Here is a 17305-nt window from a genome sequence, read left to right on the forward strand (position 1 = left end):
CTAAGGTCTCCGTTCGAAGAACATACAAAACTATTGACACTGACAATGTTCCAACAATATTTAAAGATGCTGTGAACTTGTTCTATAGAAAACTTGAAAATGCGTTTCAAGAGCGGTTTTGTTACCGAAGTTCTTATTGCAATATCAATGGCGACATACATCCAGAGATACCCGGATTCAATCTCGGTGTTTTTGGGACCCTCAAGCACCGGTCACGATCCTGTCGGGGCTGTCGGTCGAGAATTCGACGAGCGAACTAACCCATAGACACAGCCCAGTGAGTTTCTCGCCGGATATTCTCAGTGGGTCGCGATTCCGATCCGGTGGTAGATTCTGAAAAGCACTGCTCTGGCTACGGCCAGTGTTAGCAAATTCTCTCAGGCTGAGCCCGTGAGCTCACCCACCCATCCGGGCGTAGCTGGAATAGCCTCTTATGCTGCCAGTGAATAGATAGGGGAAAAATCCAGAGACATAGACTTCTGAATCGAATTGAATATGTGATGAAACCAGATATGGTTATTGTTTACCAGAGAATATTCCTGTCCCACTACCACCGACGTACGATCAGTAGCACACAAGTAGTTTCAAAAAAACATACTTTCCCTACAATTAGAAATCACAGGGTTATCAGGTTTCAATAGTGCGTTAAAAAATTCATACAAACCAGTCGAAATTAAGTCTTAAGAACCAGTATGTGAAATTTCACGATGCAAACAATGAGGCAACAATCGTTCAACTATTATATAATCTCCGTATATTTGTGTCAGCGACCCGTTAATGACGGATAAATTCATGAAGCCGCAAACCTAATAACGTAATTAACATGCAAACCCGTTTCACCGGACCGAATAGTCATTTAGCACGGTATACGGAATTAGGAAACCGGGACAGCGTGGAGGGATACAGAACAATGCTTCCACCAGGCTACACGTAAACAATCCTTGAATAATATTAAAAGAAGATTACTTACGTCGTGCACACTTTTTGTAGGTACTGTTAGAAGTGAGATCTTACAACTCATGTCTCAAGGTGGGTTGCGGCATTTACATTGTAGTTGTCTATGGGCTCCGGTAACCATTTAACATCGGGTGGGCCGTGAACTCGTCCATCCATGTAAGCAATTTTTCTTTTCTTTTCATACCACCCTATGTGAATGCTACCGCCCGTTTGAGATAAAGTAAAAGACGCCATCCATTGCAACGTGTCGGCTATCTATTATTCAAAATAAAACGCATGTTAATTTTATTTGCATTGAAAATAGACACGAATGTGGCTTACCCACCCGGTCTCACTATACCACCAAAATACTGTAAGACGAATATACTTTTGCGTTAAAAATAAATATGTAAATGAATGAACATTCTTAATTTAATGTTTGCGACTAATTTAACTTTCGCATTCAAAGCGTTCTGTATTATTAATGTGATAAAAAGTAGGTTAAGCAAGTCAACATATTGTTATGCAAAAACACACAATAAAGACAATAGGCGCAACATCGGGCGTTGAAAGTTATAAACTATTCTAATAGTAATTTTTATTCAAAAACTAATCATAAAAACGGCGCTTGTTACCGTTTCCAACGTTACGATTCGCACATTAAATTTCTTTTTGTTTCCTCTCAACAGTACAAAGGTATGTTTACGTGTAACCATACTCATAACATATGAATAAACGCTACGAATGATCCCACAGTCAATTTACGGTCGCCCGTTCGAGGGCGTGGCTCGGAGCCCGTGGGAAATCCATACACGATCCCTGGAAAACTGTGGGAATCAGAATGGGAATAGCACAAAAACTTTGCGCAACTCAGTACAACAAAATTGATATCTATCAGGCAGTGTCTTGACTGTGCCCCTGCCATTGCTTTTCTTTTTTTTTGCCTACCTATGCTGATGGTCTATAGAGACCATATCAGCGTAACTTTAACTAGTATGTGAGCTCACGGGGCTCAAACCTGACGATATTCCTAACACGAATCCTAGCAAGGGCTGTGTTTCGCAGAATTTACCACCGGATCGGGAACGCGACCCACTGAGAAGATCCGGCGAGAATCTCAGTGGGCTGTGTCTGTGGGTTAATTTACTCGAAGAGTCCTTCATCGCGATGGGTTCGCCGAGAAGGATGACCGCCATTGCTAATGACCATGAGCGCCGATGACCACCTACCATTTTGTGGGCCGTATACTATATACATTTTGATAATATCCTGAAAAGCCTACCACGCTTTTTTACAATAGAATCATTTTTTCTTATACTATTATTAATTCAATTTTTTTTCTAATTTTTTTGTTGAATTTCAATTTTTTTTTACTATTGATTTGTCATCGGTCCTTAATAAGTATACCAAATTTCGAGTTAATCCGACGTTTTGAAGGGGTTCAAAATCATGTTCAAAGATTCCGTTACATACATACGTCTGAAGCTAATGAAAGCGTATCAAAAACGATAATGGTTTGTACCAACGGATGCTGAAGGCGAAATACGTTATCGCATGACAAAATCGTAAACAATGAGTACCTACGTATTTTTAAAACTCTCACTGTGTAAACCAGCCTTTAAAATGATTGACAGAAGACAAACAATACTAATTCAAAGTTTAAATAACATTTTCTTCTGAATTCTTTGAAGCAATTTATCGTCGAATCTCGAGTATGTTTGTAGAGAGATTTTTGAAGGCTTCGAGAGCAAAGGAAACAGGCTTACAGGCTTCCCGAATTAATCACAATGGCAGTACTTTTGCTCAAATTCTAAATGTGTTGTTTAAACTCGCATATTGTTTTAATTCAAACTTCCATAAATTTGATTCAATTACTTTTAATTTACTTTTACATGTTGAAGCATTGTAAAAATAAGGGCGACTTCTGTACGAGACACTTGAAATATTTCAACTAACTTTTTCACTACAAATTTTCTCTTCTTTTTACTCTAATTATACCAACAATTTAGAAATACATAAGAAATTAAAATAATAAGACTTATTGTGAACACGGACGGGTTTGTATCGTTGTCTTGCTTATTTATATAACGAAACCATGATAAAGTGAAAGGATGTCGTTATCATCTTAGTTCTAGGTGTAAGGTAGCAGAGATTGGGTTTTTTTAACTTAACATAGAATGACATTCTCTATATGACATCCACGGCCCCTAAAACAGTTTGTAATTGCAGCGTTTACTTATTTGCAAAACAAAGTTATAAGTGAGTGGTTTTTTTTATTTTTTAATAATATTGTCATTTTTATAAATGTACTAGCTGACCCGGCAGACTTCGTAGTGCCTCAATCGATAAATAAAAGACCTAAACTTTTGTATAAAATAAACTTAAAACAAACAAAAGGAATCCGTCCGACGGGGTACACATCAAAGGAAAAACAAAATGGTTATTTTTATTTAATCCCGAGCATTTTCATATTTATCTACCTTTTAAACGTTCTCTGGACTTCCACAAATAATTCAAGACCAAAATTAGCCAAATCGGTCCAGCCGTTCTCGAGTTTTAGCGAGACTAACGAACAGCAATTCATTTTTATATATTTTATATAGATTTTTTTAACTACCGTACTGCGGAAATGCTAGACTTGAATGCATCGACTGGACCAAATAAAAAATTCAGTACGTTACGTTGCATTTTACCTTTGGAGTTTTTCATATTTGCCGTTTTTGGTTATTTTCGAAGTCATTTTGTATAAATGACCTTTCTAGCTACATTAATACAGTAATATTTTAAATACGAAAATGTGTGTCACATTTTCACTTCGTAACAACTCAACCTATCATCATAAAACAGCATAGAAGGGATACAGGAAACGACATAGGATTCTATTCATCCAGAAAGAGTACCTACAATTTCCGAACGATATAATATACTTTCCCTGCATTAACGCCCGCGAGGCCCAGTGTAAAAGCTAGATATAATAAAAACAGCAATAGTAGTCTTGCTTCACAGTCAGATGCAGTAAATGCTATACGTGGTTCTATTCCTAAGTAGGTTTGCTCGTTAATGATGGTTATAGTCAGAGCTATGAACCCTATGTGTTAAAAGGTTTTAGCCAAAGCACACTTTATTCTGTACACATTGGGTATCTTTTACTTTCATATGCAATAAAGTCTTGATATTTTAATTGAAAGGAAAGGGAGCAGCGTTGTGGATGAAGCAATTATGGATACTAGAGTTGGCCCAATGATCGACTTTCGACCGTAATCACTGACACCTTAAGATTTAGATTCATTCAATGTTTTGTTATTGACATTAACAAAAATGGAAGTGAAAATATCCAAAACTTTTTTAATGATGGCACTAAAGTAGACAACAGCAAACTTAACAAAACAAAAAAGAATGAGTTACAAAGTGAAGAGAAAATGGTACTTAACTTTTCTGTCTTTACCTATTTATGCATAGGTAAAGGTCGTAATAGTCCCTATGTTACCTACTCAAAATGTTATTTTCGTCAACATCATTCTATACGAGAACATTACAGCAAAGCATTTGTAAAAGGTCCAATTTAGACGGCCGTCTGGTGTAGTGGTAAGTGACATGGTCACTACACAAGGGGGTCGCGTGTTCGAATCCCGCCAAGGGGAGATATTTCTATGATAAATATAAATGTCTTTTCCAGGGTTATGGATGTATATTAAATAGATGTATGTGTATAATAAAAATCTTACATTTATTTCCGTTATCTGATACCTCTAACACAAGTTCTTTACGAACTTATCACGGGACCAGTTAACGAGGCGTGATTGTTTTAAAAAAAAAAAAATATATGATTCCAAAGTCCTACGCACAAATAAACCACTTTTACGATCTGCAAATTCCGATTCATGTTTGGCTATAATCAAACTCGGAACTATTTCCAGAATGAAGGGAACGTTGTTGTGAACAAGATTACAATGAATCCACTATTTACTTTTCAAATGGTATGAGGGCTGTGAGGTTGGTTCTCTTCAGCCTAATCTGCTGTTACCAGAGGCCATGGATATCGCAATGTGTTTGCCACCACGCAGCTTAAATCATGAGTTGTAATGTTCGACGTATTGTCTTTTTTTATTAATTGTTTAGGTGGGTGGACTAGCTCACGGTCCACCTCATGTTAAGTGGTTATCGGAGACCATATACATTTCAAATGTAAGGGCCGCCACCTACCTTGAGATAATAGTTCTAAGGTCTCCGTTTTTACAGTAAAACAGCGGCCCCACCCTTCAGACGAAACGCATTACTGCTTCACGATAGAAATAGGCAGGGTGGTGGTACGGACTCACAAAACGTCCAACCACCAGTAATTACGCAAATTATAATTTTGCGGGTTTGATTTTAATTACACGACGTTATTTCCTCACCGTGGAAGTCAATCGTGAACAACGTCTGTCCTTTCAAATCATGATAAGTCTATGTGATAAACAAGTTTGTTTTTACTTTGTCTGGGTGGTTAATATCTATAAATGTATATTGTTAAATGAATATCAGTATCTCTACAAAGAAACCTAGTTTGGAACTCGTAGATGATCGTGCGTAATTTGTCGTCGATTATTTATTTATTTATAATAATATGTCGAAAATGCCTCTATAGAAGAAATAGATAGATAGATAAGAGAATCTTAAAGTAGATGTCCACTTAACACCAGGTGGGCTGTGAGCTCGTCCACCCATCTAAGCAATAAATAAAAAAAGCAACTGAATATTGAGTATGAGCAATTATCTCACCAGGATTCCTTGTACCATAGTAAACTACTATGCACTATCTGATTTTTTTTTAAATAAATTTCTAGTATTTTCACACCCTCCCTTTGCGAAGCATTAACATGAATACCTACACTTATACAACGTTATACGGACACAACGTAAAATCACTCCAATATTTTGTAATGACATACGTATCTTCACTACAAAGTATTATTTATATATTTCTATAAGACGTACACGGTACAGGTCACGGGAACCTTGTCAATGACATTGACTTCAATTGGTAATAACGCTAGTGAAAACGTTCAACCTTGCCGTTTCGTTACGGCACGATTTGAACGTTAAGAAACCGTACACGGGTGATCTATGAACGGTTTTCTTGATGAAAAATAAAGAAGTCATTTTATTTTATTGTTCGTTCACTTCCTGTTTACAATTAAACAATTTGCCCGTGCTTGCATTACTTCTAGCTATTTTAAGTTCTATACTTGTACCTCTGAAGATGCCTAACGTGCAAGATGCCTAGTGTGACCGTAATAATGCAATTATGCTATGCAATTGATTCACAATCCTGAAGCTGCTTTCAGACTATGTTATACTATAGTGCCATATAGTATAGCAGCCTATACTTAGCCAATAATATATAGTACAGTACAGTGTGAACGTGTCCATAACAATGTATAGTGTGCGATATTGTTGTGCTATGACCTATAATATACTATATGCTATTATATTATAGCGTAGTCTGAAAGCAGCTTGAGGCAAGTGACAATTTTTGTAAAGAAGTTCCGTAATACGGCTGGCGCAGTATGGGTAGAATTACTGAAATCGTCACGTAACGAGATAAGCGTTATGCTCTTGACCATAAATAAATATGTCTTCTAAACAAAACAATGTAAAGATTAAACTCCGATATACTATTTACTGCAAACCTATATTTATAATATTAAATAATATATAATTTTTGTCTGAGAAATTATTTGGTGTCACGAGATTGTGGTGTAGGGATGATTTTTTTTTTCATCACATGTTGAGTTCGCACTGCATACTGATGTATTGTATTACCTACCAGCCTCCTGCGTATTTCTGTACATAACCAATGCTTTGTGATTCATAGAATTTTGTAATATCTCTGTTATAAACGTTCCAATGCATATAGACTGAGCTAACCGGTTTACACCAGGCGAGCCGTCGACTCGTCTATCAAGTTTCACTAACAAAATGACTTTTTCTTCTGTTCTTATCCCGGGGTCAATGATGTATTATTACCCCCTCCTCTTTCAACACATCTGTAATTAGCATTTTAAATAAAGACTACAAAATTCACCAGTGACGTAAACGAAAGCCGTTATTACTATGAAGGTTTTTATGTCACGACATTAAAAAAAAAGATAGTAGGCCAATTAAAGAAAAAAACAGCTAAAGTTCAACATTCGAGTTTGCAAACTTATGCAAGAGTCACATGCAACGAAAATAATTTATTAAAGCAATGGGTTTTTAAATAAAAATTCATACAACATACAGTCCGATTGAAAATTCATTTTTAATCAATGCAAATGGCATAATGTTTCAAGTTATATGCAAATTTTTTTATAAGCCATTATAATGAATACGAGCGCTATTTTAGTGTCTATTCCAAATTATTACAGCCGCATCTACTGTAGTATTGTGTTAACATTTTCACGTAAAAATATTAATGGCATTATTTTTTTCTAAATTATTATTATACGGACTACTGAGACTAACCTCGTAAAAGGGAATTGCAATCAATGCAACTTAATCATCGTTCCTTAAATTATATGTTTGTAATAGATTTGTAATCTTAACTGCAAATCATACTCTGAGTATTAAAAATGTTAAGTTCGGCAAAATTCTCAAGCGGTTTGTGATAATATCGCTTATATGTGTACGTATATTATGTTGTAAAATAAGTTTTATTTGAACTTAATTAAACATTAACACAGCACAATTGTATTTTCTTCGAATTTTGCGAGTCGTAATACTTAATTAAAACTAGCAATTTTAGCACTTCATCGGTTTTGATAAAATCCAAATACTCGCTAAAGAAAACAAGCTAATTCAACGTATGTTAAGCAAGACCGTCGGAATAAAAAAATACCCTAGCTTTAATAGAGAAGTTGGTTGACGCTTATCTAACCTAAGTTCCTTTTATCGTGAAGATGGAAATTCAGGTCACAGGGACCTCAAATTACTGTTCTCTGTGAGTGAGAAGAATTGTAAATGCAAACAAGTAATCTTCATAGAAAATATGACAATGGGCACTTTATTGAAATTATGATAAATAACACATTAATCGTCCGTGACCACGAAAACAGTAGTATTCAAACGTCGGGAATAATAAAATGAAAATATTAAATTCAAGATTAATCCATAATAGTAGTCTAAATTACAATCAAGCTGATCCGTTTTAATTAATGCTAATTTAAAAACTATTCCTTCACACGCAATTTTTCATAATAAAAAAATTGCACTTATTAAATCAAAGATGATGGCGCCACAGCATTGTTCTTCATTATAATGTTGACATCGTGACTCGTGGGAACCGTTCATGTATAGATATCAAAATAAACATCGAATTACAGATGAAACCGGTCGTTAAGATAAACGGTACATATTTTTATAGCTCTAGTTTTGGACAGATTTGTAAATTACTTTTTTTATTTCTCCAACAAAATAATTTATTATTATTTATTTATTTATTTAAGGTCGCTTTTTAACAGCAATGGTCATTAACGACCACTATAAGCTTATAGTTAAATTAATCTATGGTAATCTATAATTTTCAGGAATTTTAAAGTACATTTTACATTATTATTTAAACAGTCAAACAAACACATAGGCAAGGCAGAAGTATGTCTTTCTGCATTAAACATTGGGCACTCAGTTAGTAAATGCTTAATAAAATAATTTTTGTTTTGGTAGTTTGAGAAGGAATGCTCCTTATTAAGATAGCTTTTGTAAGTTAACTCATATAGTATAATTACAAAAGAATAATAGAGAATCGCACTCTACTTTCGCTGTGGGAATCGCTAGGAGCATATAAATACAATAATTTCATACGTTAATTTCGTACATTTAAACAATAGTTAATATATGGATTCGTGTTAACATTAAGTCTACAACCAATTTAATTAAATTTAGAAAGAAAAACTCTTTATGATGCGACTGAGACACCGAAATAGGAAGAAATCTTTCTAAATTTACATCTTTTTAAAATTAAATATTATATTGATTCGATATTCAGAAGACTCATGTAGGTGTCGCTTAACGACTTTGCTAATGATAAAAATATTCCAAATTAAATAAAGTGTGAAACATAATAAATTATTCGATCCAGATACGATCGATTATACGAAATCTGAATTGTAATAGTTTTCTGTTGGCGCATCATCACCATACAGTTAAGTAGCTACCGAAATCCATAGAAACAGTTGATTAATAAATCGAAATCACAAATATTGTTTAATTAATGTCTTTATTAGCCTTCAAAGCGGAACACATTTATGTTTCGCGTCCAAAATAATCTGATTGGGAGCTACGTATATTTCAAAATTTTACTATATAGTTTAATTTTTTTACAATGCCATCTATACAATCCCTTATCGCGGGGGTAGTTCGTGGACACATGTCAGATGCGTATATACTTGAAACAAAAAACTCATACCTGCTAAATGATTTTAACTTCGGCGCGGTCTCAACACTAGGTCTGACATCTTCCCGATTACTCCACGGATGCTACACGGACATTTGTTGAAGTTGCATATTTTTTTTAATATCAAAGAACGCAGTAAGTATATGGGTATCATGGTTCCGTAAATATCAGAACCACAACCAAACCACCGCTATGTTTATTTTTTTTATTGCTTAGATGGGTGGACGAGCTCACAGCCCACTTGGTGTTAAGTGGTTAGTGGAGCCCATAGACATCTACAATGTAAATGCACCACCTACCTTGAGATATAAGTTCTAAGGTCTCAAGTATAGTTACAACGGCTGCCCCACCGAAACACATTACTGCTTCACGGCAGAAATAGGCAGGGTGGTGGTACCTACCCGCGCGGACTCACAAGAGGTCCTACCACCAGTAACTGTTGTATGTTGCTTTAAATCGAACAGCACACCGTCACGTTCATCCACAATGATTTACCTGTAAACAAAGAAATAAAGTAATTAATTTTAACATTACGATAAAATATGATGGAAAGGGACATTAAAAATTTAACACTGAATGTTCCGATTTATTTTCCAGTGTACTTTTTGGAGAGCAATAAAGTTTTAACGACCCGGTTTCTGTTAACCATTTATATCTTACTTCATTTAGGAGCTTATATAAGCTCGTTTTGTCGTTTCTTTGTTTATTTAAACATTAATTTAATATTCGAATTTATTGACACGACTTTTAATGTCATCTGTGTTCGTTCTTTTTACGATCGAGCTTTTCTTATGAATTCAAGACCATAAAAAGAGTGGAGCCCTAAAGCTTTGAGCCATGAGCTCACCTATACACGTTAGGGTGAAGCTGAAATAGCCTCTCAAGGCTATCAGCATAGGTAGTAAAAAAAAAACTATAGAAACTATAATAAATTCTCAGAAATGATTGGTAGAGGAACTTTAAACAGAGCTTGTCTAGCAACAAAAGTCGAAATATTGCGTGTCTGCGGTTAGCCTTGACGGGTGTCTGATACATAACAGTGCAGTTACAACAATAATCTTCAAGGTGACAAACGAGATTTTATTTATTTTTAGAAACAAAGTCGGATTAGTTTACTACAGAGTGCAGTAATGAAACGCAAGAGAAACTTAAATATCAACAAGACGTATTTGATGTTGATTTACACAAATGAATGTACGTCAAATTATTATAATTTTTTGTCAAATAGACATACATAAGTACTAATACAATTAATATTAGTGTTTAAGTAATTAACGGTAGTTATAAATAGGGTGTGGGTTCAGAAGTGGTCATTCTGTCGCGAAGTATTATTAATGTTTTGTAGAGATAAGCGCCGTTATGTGAATGCAATTGCGAATTGGAAAAAACGTTTATTTGGCGTCAGTTTTTACTTTGGAATTACTATGAGCGTCAGTAGCCACCTTTATTTATATTTAAAAACCATAATAGATTTGAAATTAACAGAGCAATATTACGAACGAGTCTGTGTCGCCACCTTGTCTGTCACTTCACAATGCATTAAGAACGATAATCGTTGCAAATATGTATAGGATTGAGTATATAATATATGGACCGTTTATTTTGAAAGTGGTGTAAGTCCATTTATGAGAAAAATGAGCTATCGCGTAATTCATGCTTAATTTAATGTATTTTTTTTATATATAACTAGACCGCGTTTAATTTCTCCAAAAAATCCCATGTTTTGTACAACTTAAAATCGGTCGGTAAATGAAATTGCATAATCATCGATTATGAAAGTGGTGTAAGTCCAATTGACAGAGGTAGGTGGCATAGCCAGACCTCATAATATGATTTGGCTGTATTTTTAAATCAACTACAAGGTTACTAACCTTTAATTTTCTCGAAACAAAAGAAAATGGACTTTCAAAATAAACGGTCCATATATCGTTTACTAGTCGTATTCGCCCGCTTCGCTGGGCATTTAAAATTAACATTATTATTTATTGTCATTATTATTAGGGAATCCAACACTCATATAAATATTAGCCTTTCCATTAAGTACATGTATTTTCTACATGGATACCAAGTTTCAAGTCAATCGGATCCATGGTTCAGTAGTTATAACGGAACAACGGAACATCCACTGTACATTTTATATATTAGACTATGAATAGCACTCTGAATTAAAAGTCTGGTATACGAGAGTACATATTTTCCAATTTCAGTGTTTTTAGTGAAGTCTTCTTTAGAACTGTTGTGATTTTAAACTCGATGAAAAGAAAATGCGATACTAAAACGAGACAAACATATATGTATATAAGAATTTTGCGAGCGAATGACATTTAATATTTCTTTTATTTCTACCGCGTTCAATTGCAGACATACATAATTATACTTTGTTAAATATTTTTTTCAATTTTTTTACTGGTAGAAAAAAATATCGAAACTAAGCCGCTATTTGTCACATCTGCTATAACATTTTCAAGAACATCTTAGTAGAAGAAAAAAACATGAATTAATTTAAGATAAATATTTATTTATTTATTTGTAAAAATAAAAAGATCGGTTTTTTATTACAGCCCGTTATTAAATGCAATTCACAGTGCTAATAAGTTTATTACGCTTCAGAGCCTATCATTGTACCAGAATGCTAGTAATGTACAAAAATTATAAGATTATCCAATTTTTTAAATAACAAAGGTAGTACCTACTACGGGTATATTATATTTTAAAATATTTCAAATAAACACAATTCGTCCTAATTTTTTCAATTCACCAATATTCTATGTATAAAAGCTTATACGGTAATGTCTCTCTGAGCTCATTCGTTTTATTCTTCGTATTACGTTTGAAACATTTTTCATAACAAATCTGTGCATAAAACAACAATAAATAACGATATTCAGACGTTGTACACCGACATTTATAAATTGTACAAGCCAGCGCAAAGTCGCGAGTCTAGACTACTAAATAACCCTGGTACCGGTTTGACATCCAAAAGCGATCAGCGCACCTACCTTCCGGCAGTTGGAGAGTTGGAGGCCAAATGACTAATGCACGGGAGAACACCCACCCTCTGGAACAGGGTTCGTTGTGTCTAATGTTTTATACCGAATTAAACAGAGCCTTAAAACCGTTTATCTCATTTTAAATTGTCCGTGATTTTTCTGGAATCTGGTAGATGCGGAGAGCGCAGGACCATTCAGGAGCGCAGGACAAGAATCATTCATTGTGGCTAACCTTGCAGGAAGGTCAACAGTCCTTTTTATAATCTAATGATGATGGTTACAATATTATAGATCCCAAACTGTTCCCATAAAGAGTAAGTACTATTGGCCAATCCATCGCAATTTTTCTTGATGTTTAGACGGATCGATTTCGATGGCTTCCTTTTATGGCATAATAAATAAGCCTTTCAGTTTGAATGATAAGACAACCATCCACGTTGTATCAATGCAATTGAGATTAAGTGCTATTTGTGTAAAAACCTGCAGAGAAATTCACTTTATGGTGGTTATAGACTCTGATAGTTAGAACAAAAAAAAACTATATCAGTTCGAATCGATCGTTAGTGAAAAAATAGGTATAATCTACCCAAACTGCCTATGTCGTCTCACAAGATGCTTAGAAGGAGAACAAGATTAATTTCTTAAAGGCTATCATGGTGAAGTTCTTAGCCGGTATAGCCGCATCGCTCGATATCAATACACTTGGCTTCTTGACCATTTGTCCAAGAACAAACAACACTGAAGAGCCTCTCTTATCATAGTCATTGAGGAAACACGTGTAGATACCGGCCAAGGACCGATTGCATAAAGTAAGATTAACATTGTTTTACATCAATTAATTGTAAACAAGGATAGAATTACTTGCATTCGTTGGCGTCACGACGTCGCCCGGAAAATGTTGATTGATCGTCGACACGTTCCAAAACAAACATTTTCAAATCTATCGCAAAAGCGGAATGGAAATAAACTGAAGTAAAATCACTTTGCTACATCATTAGATTGAAACAAATTTTGTCAAGATTGTTTTACTGAATTACTTGCAAATTACGAAATAAGACTCAAATGCTCTTTATTACGAACTAGTGGCCCGCTCCGGCTCCGCTCGAGTCTCGAACAAAAATTTCAACGATATTTGTCGTGGTTTTATTTTTTTTAATAAACGAACACTTATTGCGACATAACTATATTAGTCAGACGAATGCTGTCGCGACACTTTTTGTACATCATAATGGGTTCTACAAAGTCGTAGTACATTATTATATTATATCATCAATAGTTTTCGCAGGGCAGGCGATGTAAAGAATATTTTAGGTATTTCTTTACACCTTGGGTTACATTATTGAAGTTTTAGTAAGGATACCTAATTTTGTTCAAAAAAGATTATAGCCTATGTCACTCGGGAATAGGGTAGCTTCAAATCGGTTCAGTAGTTTCGGAGCCTATTCAATACAAACAAACAAACAAATCTTTCCTCTTTACAATATTAGTATAGAAGAAAAAGAGATTCGAGATTAACCTCCCTACGGTAAACTTGATATATAACGTTTCAGTATTCATGGAACCCTGGTCTTTGTTAAGAGTACGAATACTCGTGTTGTGATTCCCAAACTGTTATCTGATGCGGAGCGTTTTGTAAACGTGCGTGCATGTTTATAGATATGTAGGCGTACAAGGTGATCATGACGTTAATACAAATTTGTACATCGAGATTGTGTTAGAAATAGTTCATGATAGATACAACGTATGATGTGCTGAAAGGCTTACATGCTAAAATATTTGAAGCGTTCCAAAACGATGGAACAATGCCACATTTAAAACGAACTGACAAAATTAATTAATTAATTTTCGTGAATATATGAGACACATTGTGAACCTCGTGAAGTCGCCGTGGCCTAAAGGATAAGACGTACGTATCAAACGATGCAACGGCGTTCGAATCCCGCAGGCGAGTACCAATTTTTCTAATGAAATACGTACATAACCAATTTTCACGATTGACCTCCACGGTGAAAGAATAACATCGTGTAATAAAAATCAAACCTGCAAAATAATAATTTGCGTAATTACTGGTGGTAGGACCTCTTGTGAGTCCGCGCGGGTAGGTACCACCACCCCGCCTATTTCTGCCGTGAAGCAGTCATGCCTTTCGATTTGAAGGGTGGGGCAGCCGTTGTAACTATACTGAGACCTTATACCTCAAGGTGGGTGACAGCATTTACGTTGTAGATGTCTATGAGCTCCAGTAAAACCACTTAACACCAGGTGGGCTGTGAGCTCGTCCACCCATCTAAGCAATATAAATAAAAATAAAACCTACACACAACAGAACTTATTGCATTCCCAGTCTGAAATGTTTGTTATTCCAATGCACTCGAATCTTCAAAGATATGTCTCGAGGTAAACGGCAGTTTACGGTGTGATATCTATGGGCTGTGCAATCCATTTAACACCGGAAACGGTGCGAACTCATCTGCCCAATTAAATCCATAAAAAATCTGATATAGTCAAAAGGTTTAAAGAAATACACAGAAAGTAAAGCAGTAGACGTGGATATGAAAAGGTAATCTATTATTAATTCGATTACAATTTCTTACATTCGTTTCCTAGTGAATGTTGAGTTAGTTTGAACAGTAATTGTAAACAAGACGCCAAACTCGTAGCTCGTCATTGTTTCACGATTCCCGATTCTTTTCTCATTCTCTTTGTTAGCTGAAGGAAATAAATATGTTATTCTGTGAAATGCTCCTTCGGCTTCGAGTTCAACAGGTATTTGACAGTGTTAGCTGAGAACCGCCTGATCAGGTTACAAATTAGCATGACAAAGCAGCATGAAAACGATGTCTCGGCTTGATTCCACTTTGCTAATGGCGCGACCTTCTCGATCGCCGTGTTGTGTACGATTATTTTATCTATCTTGCGATCTAAGTGCAAGATTACGGGTAATTATAGTTAATTAAAGACCAAGGATCCGTGGAATTGCTTGAGAGTTTTGACCTTTACATGATTCATTTAGTACCGATCTCTATATTTTAAATTTTATGTGGTAGGCAGCGGCTTGGCTCTGCCCCTGGCATTGCTGACGTCCATGAGCGACGGTGACCACTTACCATCAGGTGGGCCATATGCTCGTCAGCTTACATAGACAATAAAAAAAAGCCTTCTACCGTTGTAAACCAACAATCGACATAAGTAAACTAATTAATAGAATATAATTGAGTCGTATTACTCAGATCACGTACGTGTGATAACAAAGGCATATCCAAACAAAGGGCCAGACGTTAGAACAGACAAAGGCTCGATACAGACTCCTGGCTTCGAGCCAGGATCATCTGTTCGGTCTTCGTCACCGCTTACTCATGTTGGGAGACCTGGTACAAAATAATATCTACTAAAATCGATTTAGATTACCCACCCTCCCTAGTCTGGAGACGTTTAGATTTTTGTCTGTATTTCAATATAGTCTTACGGTTTGATTGCAATTGGTTCAGTAAAAGAAAATAGAAATGTATGTGTACTACATTTATACGTGTTAAAAGTATTTACTTGAAAGTCAAAATTTCATTTTATGAAAGACACTGATCTGAATCCGAGACACTTTCAGTATAGACAAATCCTTCTCGGTAACGAAAGACACGAGAACCCTCGCATCGTGGCCGCCTGTAACTACATTCCTGATCGTGCGGACAGAATGGAAAGCAGTCGACGTCGCCCAAAACACGTCATTTCGGATCCTCCCGATCCACTAACGGTGCTTTTAGGTACTCAAGCACCGGTTATCGTTCTCGTCGAACTCGTCGCTTGCAACGAAGGGCTCGACGAGTAAATTAACCCACAGACACAGCCCACTGAGTTTCTCGCCGGATCTTCTCAGTGGGTCGCGTTTCCAATCCGGTGGTAGATTCTGCGAAACACGGCTCTTGCTCGTGTTAGCAATGTCGTCAGGTTTGAGCCCCCCGTGAGCTTAGGTAGGAAAAAAAAGGTAATGAATCCTAATAGATATTATTTAAAATTGCTATTCCACTTAAAAGCTATCAGCCATTTTTGACGGTGTCTCATACAGCTACACGTAAATAAATAAATGCCCTTTTTAGCTGTACTTCGATATTAGATTGGTTCAACTGACGCTTACAAGACATTTCATAAAATCTTGTTTAATAACTAACTATAATAAAATATACTTTTCAGGTTATTTTTTTGTTGCGCATTTTAATTGTGCTTCAAAATACAAGTTTTTGTAAACATTTTCTGTTGTGAATCCCATCACAGATAAATTTAGAAATGAAGTGAAACATACAAACATAAAGACGATTTAAATTTTAAAACATAGTCCTGCCGGTATTTTTGTCACCATTTTAATAAAAAATAATATTCCTTCATCGTTAAAGCCGTTCGCGGACTTATTAGATACGTATTTTCTTTAAAAAATTGATATTTGCTCACAGAATTTTAGCCCGGGCCTAGCCGCATCATTGGATGAAAATACACCGGGCATATTAATTAGGCCACGACGACTTCATATTGGCGGTGTAAGTCGATCCCTCAAGAACACAAGTCCCACCGCCTATTTCTACTGCAAAGCCATCGTGTATTTCAACTAGAAATGCAGGATAGCTGCAAAATACTCAAATAAAAAAAAAAACGTATCGATCTTAAATTAAATTACATTAATAGATTCAAAGGCGATAAAATAAAAATAAATTATTCGATACTATATTTCGTAATTATTCAAGTTCTGTTCAAAGTCAAAATCGGAACGACTAGAGCCTTCTCTAAAATAAAAACAACTTCTACTAAGCTTTCTGTAGTTTCGCTTTTACGATTTTGTTTATAACCTCAAACAGAATAAGAAAAGCAAACGAAGGTCAGTTGCGAAACTTTCGGCGGGGTCATAAAAAGGAATTTCATAAGCTTCACTAAAAAAGTTTATAGTGTCAGTGTGGTTGTGAAATAAAGCTAAAAAGCTCCT

General features: G+C 35.5%; 2 protein-coding genes and 1 long non-coding RNA gene across 3 annotated transcripts in view; 1 reads left to right on the top strand and 2 right to left on the bottom strand.

Moving 5' to 3' along the window:
- Rpb10 (DNA-directed RNA polymerases I, II, and III subunit Rpb10) overlaps positions 1-17305 on the top strand; it is a 276671-nt gene that overhangs the window by 116082 nt on the left and 143284 nt on the right. The window lies entirely within an intron of this gene.
- Positions 1-17305, bottom strand: part of Dyrk3 (Dual-specificity tyrosine phosphorylation-regulated kinase 3) — a 186359-nt gene that overhangs the window by 72007 nt on the left and 97047 nt on the right. The gene's annotated exons all lie outside the window — the stretch shown is intronic.
- The window catches only part of LOC149499481 (uncharacterized), a 32637-nt gene that overhangs the window by 13017 nt on the left and 2315 nt on the right, over positions 1-17305 (bottom strand). The window lies entirely within an intron of this gene.

This window comes from Bombyx mandarina, chromosome A1 (assembly GCF_030267445.1).
Source record: "Bombyx mandarina strain Sakado chromosome A1, ASM3026744v2".
Taxonomy (NCBI): Eukaryota; Metazoa; Arthropoda; class Insecta; order Lepidoptera; family Bombycidae; genus Bombyx; species Bombyx mandarina.